Consider the following 17,437-nt stretch of genomic DNA (forward strand, 5'->3'; position numbering starts at 1 on the left):
TTTGTATGCTGCTAGCACAATGGGAGTTTTGATCTAAGTGAAGGGCTCTAGGCTCAACAGTAATACAAACAAATAAGAATAATTTTATATAAGAAAGTGTGGGCGAGGGAGGAGAGAGAGTGTAAACAGAACATGAAGGAAAGAAACACTTAAAGTGTGCATTCTGCTTTTTGGACTGATTCTCTTACATGCTCCTTCATGTCTAAGTCCAACTGGTCAATTTAATTTTAAGTCGGTAGCAGCTACATGTGCATCTGAAGGCTGCAATGATGGTAAAGAGGAAATGATGATTAGCTTTTACGTTATTCTTGCAACAGGCCCAATGTGCTCATACTCTCCTTTGCTTTATAATCTATGGGATTTTTTTAAGAGGCATTTCCTTTTTAAGGATGTGATCTTTTCAATTTCTTCTCAGTCTCAGATTTGTATTATCATACGATCACTATTTTGCCTGTCCTGATACTTATATGATCCATACTATTTTTATAGCTGTGTTTCTATGTTCACTCATGTCATGTAAGAAAGCAGACATTTGCAGAAACAAGACATGTGAGGCTCAGTACGTGACCAAGCTTCCCATGGATAATTTTCCTGAACACACTCAGAATGTATTGTGGTAGTCTCCAGGGTTCCAAGATACTCCTAGCCTGATAGTCCTCAACTACTTATACATTTTGGCTCAAATGGTCTTTTTATGGCACAGGCCTCCATTAGGCATTGAGCCTGTATGGAACTCAGGGGCACTGCATGTGCTGCACTACTTGACTGTGGAACAGGTGAGACTATGACCCTCCCCATATCCTTTGGATTGGCTATGCCCCCTGGGATAACAGCAGGAAGCAGTCACTACCCCAAGGACTCTCTCTTGACCCGGTTACAAAGAGGAAGTTCCTTGCACTGTTCTCCCACTTTACATAGCAGTCAAAATCTGGCTCTTTTAATGGAGTCCACTTACAGCCAGTGAAATAGGCAGGTAAATTAGTTTTATTTTCAGTAACTTTATTGGCATGATGTGGTGTGGAAGTGGTGCCAATGCTAATACATTAGGCACTCTACTGGTGCAGAGGCCTGCATTTACACGGTTATGGGTATGGATGGGATTTCTTCTATATATCCACTTTGCACTACTGTCAATCTTTTATTTAGGGACTGGATGTCACAGTCTGAGATGCCATTTCTGATATCTCCCTTTCATCCTCCAAATTTATACAGGGACTTTGTCCTTTTTAGCAGGAAATTATTAGCTATTTCTGATAATCTGAGAATGTAGCAGATTTTTTTTTAACCTCCATGGGAAAGATACATTTCAAGTTCTTCCCTGTTGTATTGTATGCTAAGTGAACTATAGCTTTGTGACTCTCATTGCTGCTGATTTACCTACCTAAATGTGTAATCAGCAGAGTCTTAGCCACCATCACATCTCCCTTCCTAGTGACCTGTGGAAGATATATTTAGTTAAGGTTTTATAAATATTGTTGTCCTTCATTTGTCTGTGATTTAACTACTTGTGGAAGGAACTTGAGTGACAGGCCAAAAGGATGAAGTTATCTAGTTATCAATAGAATATAGCAGTGGTAACTGCAGTATCACTCTCTTTAGGGTTGCCTGACAGCTCACCTCTTCTCAGAACTGGTGAGACCACTTGGAATAGTTTATTCCACATGCCTGTTCAGTCCCTGGCACCTCTATTGAGACATGGTAAATTGTCAGCTAGAACAAAGTGTGGTGGTAAATGGTTTTTGTGATGTAGTGATGCAATATGAACTACACTAAAGCCTTGAACAGGTTTTACATAAGCCATTTAATGGTAACAACTTTCACGCACCACTTTCTTAATCTAGATTCAAATTAGTGACCAAGAGATATATAAAGTTATTTGTTTGATGTCCTGCTGCTCCTTTGCCCTAAAATTCTCCTTTTTACTAGTTCTCAGAGTATTAAAATACATGTTTTTTCAGGAGGGGCCCAGGGTGGAATCAGTAGACTATACTTGCTGTTTACATCAAGAAAACATGGCCTTGCATGCTGACAGTGATTTATTGTCTGAGATCTCAAAATGTCTTTATTGGCTTTCTTTTGTGATAGGAGAAGCGGAGCTATTGTTATACTCTCAGCCAGGGCTATTTATATATTCTAATACTGAACACTCCTGTCTATATTGGTGTTCTAGAAACACCCAAAAATTGTATTTTTTTTCTCCACCCCTTTCACAAGCAAAAGTACTTCCTCCCTCCTCCCCTGCTCCCCCATCTCAGTCTTGTGCTTGGCCACATAAAATGTTGGTGTCTTCAATTTGCCTGGGTTCGTTTCAAATAAATACCATAGATCCATCTGTCCAGGACTTGCAATGGGGAGGAGGAAGTGCCAGGACTGAGATGTCCTCCCTTTTGGTGATCTCCCCTTCAGTTCGGGAGGTAGGTTTACCTACATGGGTTTTTTTTTTTTGTTTTTTAAATTTTAGATTCCGGGTAGGTTCACCCCTCCCACTCTGAGGTTCACCTTTGAATCAAACCCCAACATCGAAGCGTAACATGAAATTTTGTGAAGAACCATGGAAAAAGTGTCTGCTTTTTGTGGTTTTCATATGAAACCATAATTTGGCCTAGGTGTTCTTGATAGGTTCATAAAACCAGATTGAGCTTGTCATTTGTAACAAGTATCACATGGTTTCACATGTCGTGAACACTATGCACAGCTCTAATTTTCATGTGGTCACCATGACTCTCTTCTGCATTACATGATCTTGTTATTAGCACTATTATTTAATTATCAAAAAGCGTGTATTAGGTACTTCATAAACAAATAAGTCTCTCTCTCTCTCTCTCTCTCTCTCTCTGTCCTGAAGAGCTTGGACTAATACTATTGCTTCAGAGTTGTGTGATGCAACTTTTTTGCTTTCAGAGTTCCTATGGTAAATATTCTAATACCTTGTATCCCAAATCGGCATTGTGTTTCCAAGAAACCTTTTTTGAAGCACAAATGCCCCCAAACCTTTTTCTGTTTTTCAGATAGTTTAATTTTGCCACATAATACTCAAAGCATGAGATTAGTTTGAAGAGGGCTTGTTTTGGAAAACATGAGTGTGGCAGTGTTAGTCAGGCTGTCCATCTAAAGCTATCTTAGCTTGGCATCTCTGACCTAATGAAATTGGCATACCATCTTGTGAGCAGGCACAAAGCCATCCTAACAGATGGGCATGAGTGTGAACAGGCAAGGCACCATGTAGGAGCATTTAGTTTGTTAGTAAAGGGCAGAATTCCTGGACAGGAATATTAACCCAAGTTTATAAATTCAGGGATATGCCACTGCTATCCTTTCTTTCTAGTTCTGATTAATTAGAGGTAATACTGTAGCAGGGTGAAGAGAGATACTAATACATAGTCTCCACTCCTCTGGGGCTTTCTGCCAAGGACTCCCATGGAATTTGCTTACCACTGATTTTGTTGAATAGGCATAAAGGGCATAAATGCCACAACATTTCTGATTAAAAGATCCCATAATTTGACATGTGGAAAATCTACTTTGTGCAGTTTTATATCTATTTTATCAGGTTACTAATCACAAGCCATTTGCCTGGGACATGACTGACTAAAGGGCTCAATTTTAAAATGAAGGGTGAAATCTTGGCTCCATTGACCAATAACAGTTTTGCCACTTTAGAGATTAACAAATTTATTTGAGCATAAGCTTTGTTAGTCTCTAAGGTGTCACAAGTCCTCCTTTTCTTTTTGCGGATACATACTAATACGGCTGCTACTCTGAAACCTAGTTTTGCCACTGACTTCAGTGGAGCTGGAATTAACTTTAGGTTTCTAAAGGCGTGATCCTACACCCATTGAAGTCAGTTGAAGTTTACCATTGATGGCAGAGGGTGCAGGGCTATGCTCTAAATTATACATATCCCAGGGGGAAAATTAATATACATACAGAGATCCAACAGAAAGTCTACGAACCGCTTAGATACATTTTAAGCCACATTTTAGGGATTCAGAGTAGCAGCCGTGTTAGTCTGTATTCACAAAATGAAAAGGAGTACTTGTGGCACCTTAGAGACTAACAAATTTATTAGAGCATAAGCTTTCGTGAGCTACAGCTCACTTCATCATGAGCTGTAGCTCACGAAAGCTTATGCTCTAATAAATTTGTTAGTCTCCTTTTCATTTTAGGGATTAACTCCCACTCAAAACATATGCTAAAATATAACTCAAAGTAGAATTTAAATGAGGGGTGAGCAAACTACAGCCCGGGGCCACATCCGGCCCTTCAGACGTTTTAATCTGGCCCTTGAGCTCCCACCAGGGAGCAGGCTCCAGGGCTTACCCTGCTCCAGCCAGGGAATGGGGTTGGGGTCTTGCCCCATTCTGCATGTGCCGTGGCTCTGCATGGCTCCTGGAAGCATAGGCATGTCCCCCCTCCAGCTCCTATGCATAGGGGCAGCCGGGGTCTCCACATGCCATTTGCAGCTCCCATTGGCCTGGAACCACAGCCAATGGAAGCTGCAAGGGTGGTGCCTACAGACGGGGCAGCACACAGAGCCACCTGGCTGCCTCTCTGTGTAGGAGCCAGAGAGGGGGCATGCTTCTGCTGCTGCTTCTGGGAGCTGCTTGAGGTAAGCACCACCTGGATCCTCTACCCTTGATCCCCTCCCGCCCTCCAAACCCCAGAGCACCCTCCTGCACCCCCACCCCTCATCCCCAGCCCTACTCCAGAACCTGCACCCAAGCCAGAGCCCTCAGCCCCCTATGCACCCCTGCTTGGAGCCCCCTCCCGCACTCTGAACTCCTGATTTTGGCCCTACCTCACAGACCACCCCACCATACAATTTCCATACCCAGATGTGGCCCTTGGGCCAAAAAGTTTGCCCATCCCTGGTTTAAATGGTACTTAAGTGGTGCAATAGACCTTCTGATGGACCTCTGCAACTGAATTCCTCTTTGACGGGATGTTTCAACCCCGCACCAGAGATGAAGGGGTTAAAGAGCAGACATGTGCTCAGTTAATCCTTCCCCCCACTAAACTTGTGCAGGGTGTTAGGCCTGGGATGTGGACTTAAAAGAAGGGAAGCCCAGTATCCTGCATGGGGTCAGGAGCTGCATGGATCCCTTGGTAGGAGGATAGGCCTGGACAAGATTGTGGGTTTTTATTGAAGCCCAGGAAAATCAAACCTCTTCAGCCTTGGTCTTCTGTTGGATTTGGAATAAGGGCCTCTGTTACTCCCGAAGGGGTTGGGTGGGTGTGTGTGTGTGTGTGTGCATGCTCTCTCCCCCTCCCCTCAAGTGGCTTGGCCAGAGGTTTAAGCCACACTTAGAGTGAAGTGGGATGAAGACCATGAGAGAAAGCTGAAGCAGAGCAGTTGCATTGTCATTCTACTCCACGAGGGGGATTGCTTGGTTGACAGGGCACCTCGTTACATCCACCTAATATGAATTGTGGGTCACATTTTTGACATTGCAGTGTCCTTTTTCTGGTCCCAATTTGCCTTGTAAAAATTACTTCTGAAGTTGCTTCTGCAAGTGCAAATTCCCAAATGTGAGTACAATCAAGTACTTAGAAGCACATATATTCATATTTGTGCCTGGAATTAATTTTGCATGCATGAAATACAGTTATACATTTTGCCTTCTGAAAAAGAGCCCATTGACAACTTAATTTTGTATGCATGAAATAGGTAATTACATATAGAACTACAATTAGACCTATGTAAAATCTTCAGTGTATATTTTTGAAAATTTGAACTAAAACACTTTGAACTGTTGCCATTCTGCTTTTTTAAAATTACTAATTCCCTCTTAATTTTTAACCTTCAAAGCATGAGACCTCATCGGGAATACTGTGTGCAGGTTTTGGTCTCCCATATTTAAGAAAGATGAATTCAAACTGCAACAAGTACAGAAATGGGCTACTAGGATGATCGGAGGAATGGAAAACCTACCTTATGAAAGGTGACTCAAAGAGCTTGGCTGTTTAGCCTAATCAAAAGGAAGCTAGGGGAGATATGATTGCTCTCTATAAATATCAGGGAGGGAGAGAAGTTATTTAAGCTAAGCACCAATATGGACACAAGAATAAATGGATATAAACTGGCCATCAACAAGTTCAGGCTTGAAATTAGACAAAGGTTTCTAACCATCAGAGTAATGAAGTTCTGGAACAGCCTTCCAAGGGGAGAAATGGAGGCAAAAAACCCTAACTGGCTTCAAGACTGAGCTTGATAAGTTTATGGAGGGGCTGGTATAATGGGACTGTCTACAATTCCATTGTAGACAATCTGTGACTGCTAGCAGCAAATGTCTCCAACTGTCAGTGATGGGACACTAGATGGGGAAGGCACCAAGTTATACAGAGAATTCTTTCCTGGGTGTTTGCCTGCCCGCTTGTTCAGGGCCTAACTGTTGCCATATTTGGGGTCAAAGGAATTTTCCCTCAGGTGAGATTGGCAGAGACGCTGGAGGTTTTTCATCTTCCTCTGCAGCATGGGTCTTGGTCAATTGCAGGTTTAAACTAGTATAAATGGTGGATTCTCTGTAACTTGAAGTCTTTAAATCATGACTTGAGGACTTCAGTAACACAGCCAAAGGTTATGGGTCTCCTACAGGAGTGGGAAGTGAGGTTCTGTGGCCTGCAGTATGCAGGAGGTCCGACTAGATGATCATGGTGGTCCCTTTTGGCCTTAAAGTCTGAGTCCATGAGTTTGCTGCTATAACTCTCATCTCATCTATTAACAGAGAAAGAACCAAGTCAAAACAGTTGGATCTGGATCCCAAACTCCAAATTTATTACATTTGTTCAGATATAGGGTCAGATTTGGGGTTTAGCCCATTCTCCTACTTTAATGCAGCAGTAGTTGAGATAATGTTCCACAGTTAGATTTAAATCAGCATTCTACTATAACCCCAAACTTTCATATGGAGCCCTATTCCCTTTTGTGAAGAACTTTGAAATTGAAGGCTTTTATTTTGAATCAGAATGAAACCAAACATTAAAAAAAAACAATGGTCCCATGTAATGGACTCTTCTCTGGCCAGCTACAGTGCTGACCACTTATGAAAACTGCCCCACTTGTGCAGATAAAGATTCAGGAGGCTGTAATAGGCTGAGCTGGCCCTTTAAGGGGCTACAGGGCTCACATGGACTAGTTCAGCCTAGAACCAAGGCTTTCTAGGTCTAATAGTCCAGAGAGACTATGGAAGTTGTAGACCTCACAGCAAGGAATGCTGGGAAGGGAAGCTGTGTGTGTGTATATATGAGCTCCCTTTTTGTCATTTGAGAAACAAACCTGGAGGGAAATGATCTTTCATATCCTTTGATAGGGACTATAGAGCTGTTTCTGAAGCTGCCCAAAAGAGGGGGATCAGCAAGAAAATTCTGGAAAGGGATAATTTTCTATTCTGGAACTGCTAATGGGGGATTCTAGAAAGGGGCTAACCCCAGGAGTTGGTTGAGGGAAGAGGTACTGGGCAACGAAACCAAGAAGAGCTTGCAGGACTGGATCAATATTTACTTCTTCTCTTGGGGCCTGGAGTCTGAACTTCTGCTAGAGGATGTGAAGAAGCTTCCTTTTGTTTCCCTTTAATTGAGAGACCACTAGAGAGCACTGTTCTTACAGCTCAGAGAGGAAAAGTTGGTCTTTCCTTTTTGTGGAAGAACTGGATTTTTTTTTAAATTTACCTCAAGGTCTAAATTACCCAACCAGTCAGAAGGATACTGAGGTGGCAGCTAAATCGAACAACAGAAAGGTAAGCACTGAGTCTAAATCTGAAAATTTTGGCCCTTGTCTTGAAGCCATATTAGCAGTTTGTTTATATTGAATATCTTCTTTTTCCTTCCCCCCACACCTCCAAGTCGGGGGTACCTCTCAGTGCATTTAGAATAAAAGGGCTCATTAGGTTTTGAAGTTCAGTCCTGATTTATGGAAATAGGGTGGTAGAACTGTTAATTCAAATTATTATTGCTGCTATTGTTTGGCTGGAGATAATTTTCTGCAAATCCAGCCTAAGAAGGCAGCAGCTGTCTTTAGATTGACAGCTATACATTTGCAAAGGAAATGAAAGAAACTTAACTTTTTCAAATACTAATCTTTCTCTTGTAGAATATTATAGACGATAGTTTACAAAACACAGAAGTCCTTGGTCTTTTCCAAACCTGCTAACTTCTTTTCTTGACATTAACTGTGTTCTGGAGAATGTTGCTTTGCGTTCATTGACACCCCTCTCATGCAAACTGTCCACCAGAGCAGTAGCCCTTCTCCCAGCCCAGGTCAGTTGGAAAGAATGTGCATTCCATTACAAACATAATATGGTTTCATTAAGCTGTGTGAAATACCTTGGATGCTACTGAGCATAAAAAAAAATCAATTGCTTATAGCTCTAACTTTTTAACTCTTCCCCCCTGCCATGCAACCAACCAACCACTCCATGAAAACTATATCTGAAAAGTTTGAAACTTTAGCCATGTTCCATGGATTTTAAGGCAAAAAGGAATCGATAATTCTCATCACGTAGTCTGACCTCCAGCATAACACAGGCCAGTAGTTTCTGCATCAAGACCATATGGGTCTTATTTGCTCTAGCCTTGTTCAAAGCATACAGCTACCAGAGCTATGGGCACATAAGAAATACTTAGATGGAAACATAGTTCAACCAACATTATTTCTATTTGTCTATTGTACAATGGGAAACATGGGTTTGATTCACTTTCCAAGAATTCAATAGGGACTAAAAAGATTTTGCTTCAATTTTTAAAAATAATCTTCAAGCAGAATTTCTCAATCAAACTTTAGCCCAAGATGAGAATGACTGGAAAGTTATGAGCATATAGAAATTGGATTATTATAAAAACTGTTATATAAACTTGTTGTTGGTTAAAACATGACCCCTTTCCTCTAGACTCTGCTTCCCAGAGGTGTACAGCACTTTTCATATACATATATTTTATATTGTTTTTACCTAGTTCCCCTCTAAATCCATACTATTTTGGCACTTACTATTTTGCAGTACATATTGATTTTAGGGGTTATGCAAGAGGTTCCTTTAAAAGTAGTTTGGATAAGTTTCTGAATTATTATCCAAAACAATAATGATCCATGTATTTAAAATGAATGGCCTATTAAACTGGCACAGTATGTTGAACTTCTGTTCCTTATAATAGCAAAGGCTAAGTGATGATTTTAGACTGTCCATTTTGCTGTGTTCCTTGTAACTTCTTTATCATGATGGGCTAACATGATACAAATGGAAAATTCATATTGAGACTTTAGTGTTGTACTAATACAGGAATGGATCACTGTTGATACTTGCTCATATTGAACATTACCTGTGAGTACAAGGGATTGTACTCTTGGTTTGTCTGTTTTTGTGCACAAGGTCCAAATCTTCACATTCCACATGATCGTATGTCTGTTATCGTATGCACATGTTACCTACTTATGTAAAAAAAAAGTTACTTTGATACCTTACCATCCTGATATTTTTCAGGAAGAGTTTTTTATTTTGCATCAAAAGTGAAATCTGCAGACTTTCTTCTGTGAAAGATCTTGCCTCTCTTAGTTATATGCAAAAGCCTTTCTCGTGTGCATGAATAGAGTCCTAAACTTGATAGTGAATTTTGATGAAGATTATTTTGATGAACCAGACTAATTTGTTTACTTTCCCAGCTAGAAAACACACATCTATGTAAGTAGCCAAGAGGAGGAGGGTATAAATGCAGGACCAGGAATAGAGTTTGGCTCAAGTTGTATTGACTTTGGCAAAAACATGACATGAAAAATTATGCCTCAGATAAAAATAAATTATAAACTAGAAGTATTTGAATGAGAAGAGTTCTCTATGTAAACTTAATAAATGAATGCTAATTTAGTTACCAATTTGTAGCTATGAAACATAACCAGTGATGTTATTCTTTGGAATGTGTTTTGGAAAAGATTGCATAACCCATGAAGCAATTCTTCACAAAGTGCATAAATGTCAGTTTATGTATAATTTATACAGCTAATGTTAGTTATGGTCTGTTTAATACTATTTAATGCTGCTGTATGACATCATTCTTTCATTTACCATTTGAAAAAATAAGACCAATCAAAAACCTTTTATGGAATAAGAAATATGTTTATTGGATTTGATTTTAAAAAACTGCATAAGACAATAAACATAATTGCTAGGAGACATAACTAACAGATTTTTAAAAAGGCATTATTGTGGTATAGTATACATATTTACTATATAGTTGTTTTAATAATAATTTAGTTACTGTGCCTGTTATCTAATACACTGCTAATGTGCCATGAGCAATTCATTTTGTCAATTGTCATATAGGCTTGCCCCTTTATTAGTGGCAATTATTAAATCCAATTTTAGTTGTACTTACTAGGTTTCCTCCATTGCCTGCAGGGCATCCCTATGGGAGGGATATGAGTTAGTGCTTCTGTTTTTAATCCTTACATTTTTAATCCCAAAATCCATTTTGTACATGTTCAGCAAGATGTAGGCTACCCTGTTTATACCAGCTGCCTTTCTTCACTACAGACTTTTTTTTGGTACGGGAAGGAGGATGTGTGTGCAGGCAGGAAGGGAGTACCTCAAAAAATTCAGATTCCCTGTGATGTCTCTCAAACAGTGCCATAAAAAGGGCATAATAAAACTGATCCTTGAAAGTGTATTGGTTAATATTGGCTATAGACATTGTAATACCAATTATATCACAAAGGGCTAAAACTTGTGGCAGTGAAAGGCCTAACATTCAGTGGAAATGTTGTTTCTATTGTGTAGGAGCCTGTGATCTGATCTGTGTTCAACAAGAATCTGTATGTGGTTCCAGAGTGTGGAGGGTAGTTCTGGGTAGGCAAAGCAAATGGCAAGATTCAGTCAGTGGCTCCACAAATAAGGCAGATCCACTCCACAATTTTCACAGAGAGGAGGGGAGCACAAGCAGTCAGTGTCCATTATCCAATCAAGCGGCAATGTAGAAGTGACTATAGTAAGGGCATAATAAAACACCTAATGGGTGTTAGGCACCCTGCCTGTATAATGGGAGCAGGGTGGGGAGGGGGAAGGATTATATGCCCTTTCTGCCTCACTCATGTATGTCTTCTACAAAAAGCCCTTCTACTTGGGCATTATTATTTTATTTATTTATTTGTATAACTAGTGCCTAGGACCCTGAGGCACATACCAGGATCCTTACTGAAGTGTCAACTGGGTAATGAAAGAAATATAACTAGCTGGTGCTATTTATATAAAATATGAGAACTTTGACTGTCAGAAATATGTCAGGATTTTCTTTCATTAACCTCTTTTGTTTGCCTTACATACAAGCTATTGTGGTGAATATAGGGCCTGACTGGTGATTGAAGTTGATGCAGCTGAGGATCTGGTCTAAAATATTTATTTTGTCCTACATGATATCATCACAAGTAGGCTGAACAATAACAATTGTTCTGAATGCCATAATATTGATATTTTTCATGAATAGTGAAAGATTTCTTTCTTTTTTTTTTAAGCCTTCAGTTTAAACAGGAGATCTGTTTGCTCCAGGGATTTACAGCAATGGGTTTCTTATGAAAGCCATCCAAATAATAGCTGTTAGGGATGAAATAGAAGTGAAAATACCAAATTCCTCATGGAAATCTATGAAGCAGCAGGAAATTCCATGACACATGTTACACAAAGTTCAAATACTTGAGATTCTTTTAGCTTATTCTTAGAAGTAAACAATATTGTTTTGCACCTATTTTTGTGCCCATATATTTATTTCTACACCAAAATAAATGTTTTTGTAGAACTCTACTGTTTTGGAATTTTTCATGTGAATATGAATATCCTTAGATATACACAGAAATTATACATTCCTAGAACAGTAATTCACCTAAACTGATTGCAACATTACACAGCACTTTAAAATATCTAGATATAGAAATTAGCTTGAAAGCCTGCTCCATATATTTTTCACATTTGGATAACAAGTAAATTAAATAATCTTGGTGAGCCAGAACCTCTCTATTGTAAATAGCTAGAGAGAGAGAGAGAGAGAGAGAGAGAGAGAGAGCTTTCCGATAATGATCCGTAAATTGTATTTTTTTTAAGAAGCTCTGTTCTCAAATATTGAAAGGTAGGCAGCTAACAATGTATTTGCAATTACCTGCATGCCTTAACCAAGAAAGTAGTCAGTTTATAGTTGCCTTCAATATGTAAACTACAAATTATTAGTGCATGAAAATGGCATCTAAGTTCTGTTGCTGGGGTCTAGTAATTTTGGATATTTTCCATGCTATTACTGCCTGCTCCATATACCTTTACTGGTTCTTTTTGAAATTAACTTAATGGCACTCTACAGAAATGGACTGCCTACTGAGAAAGAAAGCTTGCTTGCAAAGATGGACTAACTTCCTACTGGGAAGCACTGAGTTGGCACAAACCGAGAAATGCTTTAGCATTAATTTACTAGAGTATCAAATTATTCAAAATAATTAAAACATTTAAGAAATGAGTAGTCAATATTTGTCTTAAATAATTTGGATCCATGAGCAAGTACTTTATACTGAAAACGTCCATCATACTTCTAAGCTATATTACTAAGGTAATATACTCTAAACTTACCACAGACTTTTTCCCCTTCAGGCAACAAGGGACACATTTTCAAAATATGGCTTCCCTTTGTGAGCACCCAAATTTGTGCAACCAGTCACTTACAAATGCAATTTCTGCCACTGTCTGTGCATGTAAATTCTATTTGCATATTCCTGACAAATGTATGTGCACATTTATAGAATAAAATGAATTTCTAGCAATTGTGTACTCTTTTGACAGTGTCCAGAAATCTTCTATGCAAGTATTAGCTGGGTTGGACCGTCTTTAAAAATATCACTCCAAAATTTCCCTTCCCTGAAATTTCTCTATAGAATCCAATATCTGTATCTTATTTTTCCATTTTTCTCTCACAGCTCCAGAATTTTAGGAGCCTTGATATCCATTTCTATAAATCAGTCTCTGCCCTACCTCTTTATAGTGATCCAAATCCTCAGCTAGTGTAAAGTGGAGTACACATTTACACCAGCTAGGAATCTGTTTTTTTTTTTAATCTGATCTCTCAAGTCCTTCCTCAGGCTTTGTCATAACTAGAATCATGCCAAGATCATGAAGAAAACTTGATACCTCTCATGATCTAAAGTTGGGATAAATGAATGGGGACATCTGACTGTAGATATGACAACCATATTCCAACACTGGGATATGGTCTAAATCTTTGCCCTATGTAAAAAATCTTGTTGTGTCCATGGGGAAAGGACTAAGTTTCTTAAAGCCAGTAACACTGTAGAGATGCCCTATTCCATTGATTCTGGTTTTTAAAATATACTTTTGCAAAGTATTCTGAACACACTTTTCTCCTTAATAGATAGAACATCACAAACCCAGCAATTCAGAATGATTGGCCCTCTGCTCTGGAGAGGGATGAGACTAGAGCCACAGATGTGTTTCGCTCATAACCTTCAGTACATCAGTTAAGCTATATAGAGAAATGAAGCATTCACCTGCACTGATGGCTTTGACCAGTTTTATCAGTCTCATTATGGGATTTCTTTGTAATCTAGGGTTTGGGATCCTTTTCATTTCATTTGTTTTCTTGTTACTGAATAGCAAAAATATCATTCAAATGTCTTCTATTCAGGACAATAGAAAAAATTATTATTGTTGTTTGGTTAATATAGATGCGCATTTTTGGTGTGTTTGTCTGTTTCTACAACACACAGCAAATAGAACACTCTAATAGTAACTAGAGATCACCACCTGTGTTTTCTCATTCTTACTTCAAAAAGATAGACATGGACTTCATTTCCATTACACTACATACAACATCATAAGCCACTCTGAGAGTAAAGTAAACCGTCGTAATCTTAACATGAAATGAAGAAATAGTATATAATTTTTTTAATGTTTTAGGCACTTGGAATACTGATTCCACTTCACTAACAATTTACATTGATGATAATAAATAACTTTGCTATTAATGTTTTTAAGATGGGCATTACTTTTAATTTCATGATAACTTCATTATGATGACCCATCACTTTCCTCTTTACACTTCCATTTCACCAGTAGGAAAGTATCTATCTTCTAGAAAAGTGGTGTTGTGAGACCTTGGTCGTATAGCACAAGTGTGTGTGTGTGTGTGTGTGTGTGTGTGTGTGTGTGTGTGTTGGGGGCAGCATCTTTCATCACCCCACATCTACCTGTGCTTCTGTCCAGCAATTAATTCTGTTCCCTCAACCCCCAAATCAAACCTGTCCCTACCATCCCCCTATCAGTTCAGTCTCACTTCTGCAGCTCCTGGAGTTACTAACCCTCTTCTCCCAGGCAGGGTCCCCTTTTTCTCTCTTCCAAGACTTGGTGTTGCAGAGGAGCTGTTATGTTGCTTACAGGAGGGGAGGAAGCAGAGCTGACAGGATTGTTCTACACCCTCCTCCCCTATGCAAATATCTGCTTCGGAATGGAAGAGAGTTGCCTACTTCCTGCAGAAGCCCTGATTGGCTTCTCTTTCTGAGGAAGTGGGCAGTGGGGAAAGCCCCCTCTGATTGACTGGTCTCCCAAGACAGTACTAAAAACATGTACCCTTCAGTGATTTGCCTGACTAGCTAGAAATGTTGTTTCCAAGGTCCCCATCCCAGCACACTTTGAGCACTACACAAGGGTAATGGGTTTTCCAGTTTAGACCATCTCTCAAAAATACAAGGATGTGTGTATTATATAGCATGTAATTCCTGCCTACTTTCTAGTACTATCTATAGTCCCATAGCCTATGCAATCACTTTATTTTTCTTAGTTTTGAGTCTGATCCTCCCACCCTTATTCAGCTGAGCAGAAACTTACATAGGAGCCACTACAATGGCTGAATGTAACCTAACCATTCTGTTACACAGAGGAAATCCTCCACTGGCCAGCTTTGCAGTAGCATCACAAAGTTGCCTGAATGCGCTGGACAATCACTTCTTACATATGCCAGAACAATTTAAATATTACCCTTTGCATTTAAGTGGTAGTACAATATGTTGAAGTATGATGTGCTATGTATTTGTCACTTTTGGGTGCTTTGTGCTTACATAATACAAGATGCTGAGCATGTATGGATATGTAAGGTTGTAGAACAAATGGTATGTGATGTTATGGTATTTGAGGAATTGTGTATGATCATATAACTGATTGCTTTATGCATAAAGAGACAGTTAAGGTTGGTGTGCAACCTAAACTTGTACAATCAAATGTTGGTAAATGCCAACTGTGCAACTTTAAGAGTCTAATAACATCATTTCCACTTCTAATGAAATTTTCTATTTATTTTTTTTAAATAGAAGTGTACAAACACACTTTTAAGAGAGCTTCACTTGCTAGGACTCTGCTCTGCAGGCTGGCAAAAAATTGCAAATACTTCAAACAACTGCAAATTCCACACACCTGCCACGAAGGGGATGATTTGGTTAGAAAACACAGGAATGTATATTTGTAGTGATTCAAGGCCCTAATCAGATATCAGTGGCCTATTGTGCAAGGCATTGTACACGTCTACCAGAAATACAGTTCCTGGCCTAAACTACCCACAATCTACGCACTACTGCTTTCTTTCACCAAAGATCCCTGGCACTCTTAACTGCAACCTCTTGTTTCTCTAGCCACTGTCTCAGTCGAGTCAGTTCTGGCTCCCTGCAACCCCTCTGTTCTGTCTGGTTTTAGTAGCTCCGCTGAGCATAAGGCAGGGTGGGTTACCCTGAGGCTGTGGTATTAGGGGAGTGAACACTGACTAAGATTCTACAGGGAGTAAGGGTAAGGTGCCAGTACAACAGACCGACCTCCTGTTTGGATGGAGCTTAGGCATTCCACAATCACGAAGGCACCTGGGTGGTAGATCTAATATACATAAACTGCCCTCTTGTGTGCCTTATGAGCTCATCCAGAGATGTGTTTGAAGAAAGCAGGTTTGGTAGCTGAGGAAAGAGGGCAGCCAGAAAGTGGGAAACTTAGGTGCATATTCCAGTCCTGCAGAGTTGAGGAACGCTGGAGAGTCTGAAGCTAAGCCCCAGCATCCAAACTCCACAGAAGTGGAGTTTGGGATGGAGCTTGCTTGGTCAGGAGAGCCGTTCCTCCACAGTTCAACAACTCCATAGAAGCTTATCGCTCTGCTTGGTTCACTCCCAAATCTTTGCTTTCCCTGGGGTTAATTTGAAGCCATTTTGTGGACTCTGAAGCTCATTGTTCAGCCAAATTAGTTGTAACTAAGTGGGCATTGCATCAGACCCTAGAACTACATTGTGCTTTTAGCATGAAGCCCTTAGTAAGCAGTGGTGCATGCATTGTTGTGGGACAAACAAGAAAAATAAAGGCATGCATATCTCCAGAAAGTGTAAAGATAACTGAGAAATACCCCATGCAACCTGCAACTGGAAAAGCAAGAGCTCTATGACTTTAAATGAACGCCACACTGTAGAGATAGGTACTGCCTTAAGAGAGGCAGCCCAATGCTCTCTCACGTGGAGGGATACAATACTACAGCTGAACACAACCTGGCCATTAATGAACTTGCTTGGTAAGCAATTTTCAGATGTTCATAAATCAGTCTTATCTTCAACCCTCTAGCAAAGGTGGCAGGAACTTAATTTTAAAAAATAAAGGAGGAACTGAAAGAAATCATGACTTTTGTCAGCAACTGCTGATTTCTGTTTTTGCTAGTATATTTAGACATTTTGCAATAAAAGAAGTTTTAACAGTAAAAGAGAAAGTTAATGGCCAAAGCCACTCCTAGGACTTTCAGGCAGTACTAGTTCTCCTGATTTATCAACTAAGCCTGAGTTAAGGGAGCATGCTACCATCTCCACTGCTGTGGTTTCTGCTTTGGCCTGTGGCACTAGGGTATTATCTATCACAATACCATGCCCCGAGGAACAGCAGACTGTCATTGCTGCAACCTGAGGAAACGATTCATACTATTAACAACAACAAAAAAGGCAGTAGCTGTCATTTCTTCCTGCACTAAAAAAATCAGAGGTATTGGATGGCAGAGGCGCCAAGGATTCAATGGGCATGGAGACTATTCTCATCACTAGCTGTGAGCCCTCTACAGAAGGGCTAAAGCATACAAGTGAAGCAGAGCTATGTTCAAAAGTTTGAATTGCCTGTGTTATTGCTCTACCTGTGGACATATTTGTTCAGTTTCAAGTGCTTTCAATCAGTGTACTTCTCACAAGCTTACAGTTAACTCCCCTCTGGGCTATATAACTTGTTTGATGCACTTGGCCCTTTTTTCTTCTCTTCTGTCAATGAATGGTCCATAAACACACTGATCTTGTCAAAAGTATTTATTTGAAACATTTTCACCAAAGTTTTGTGAATAATCCTTGGCCTATAGATCTGGCAGATATTCAAATAGCTTTACTGCCTGGTCTCAGTCACATGACTTG

At 39.7% G+C, this 17,437-nt stretch overlaps 1 long non-coding RNA gene across 1 annotated transcript in view; it reads left to right on the forward strand.

Moving 5' to 3' along the window:
• Positions 1-7,180: 7,180 nt before the first annotated feature.
• The window catches only part of LOC122461086, a 106,692-nt gene continuing 96,435 nt past the window's right edge, over positions 7,181-17,437 (forward strand). The window contains exon 1 of the long non-coding RNA XR_006282810.1: positions 7,181-7,736. This is a non-coding gene — a long non-coding RNA (uncharacterized LOC122461086). The remainder of the gene's footprint in view (positions 7,737-17,437) is intronic.

The sequence above is a fragment of the Dermochelys coriacea genome, chromosome 7, assembly GCF_009764565.3.
Source record: "Dermochelys coriacea isolate rDerCor1 chromosome 7, rDerCor1.pri.v4, whole genome shotgun sequence".
In the NCBI taxonomy this organism is placed as follows: Eukaryota; Metazoa; Chordata; order Testudines; family Dermochelyidae; genus Dermochelys; species Dermochelys coriacea.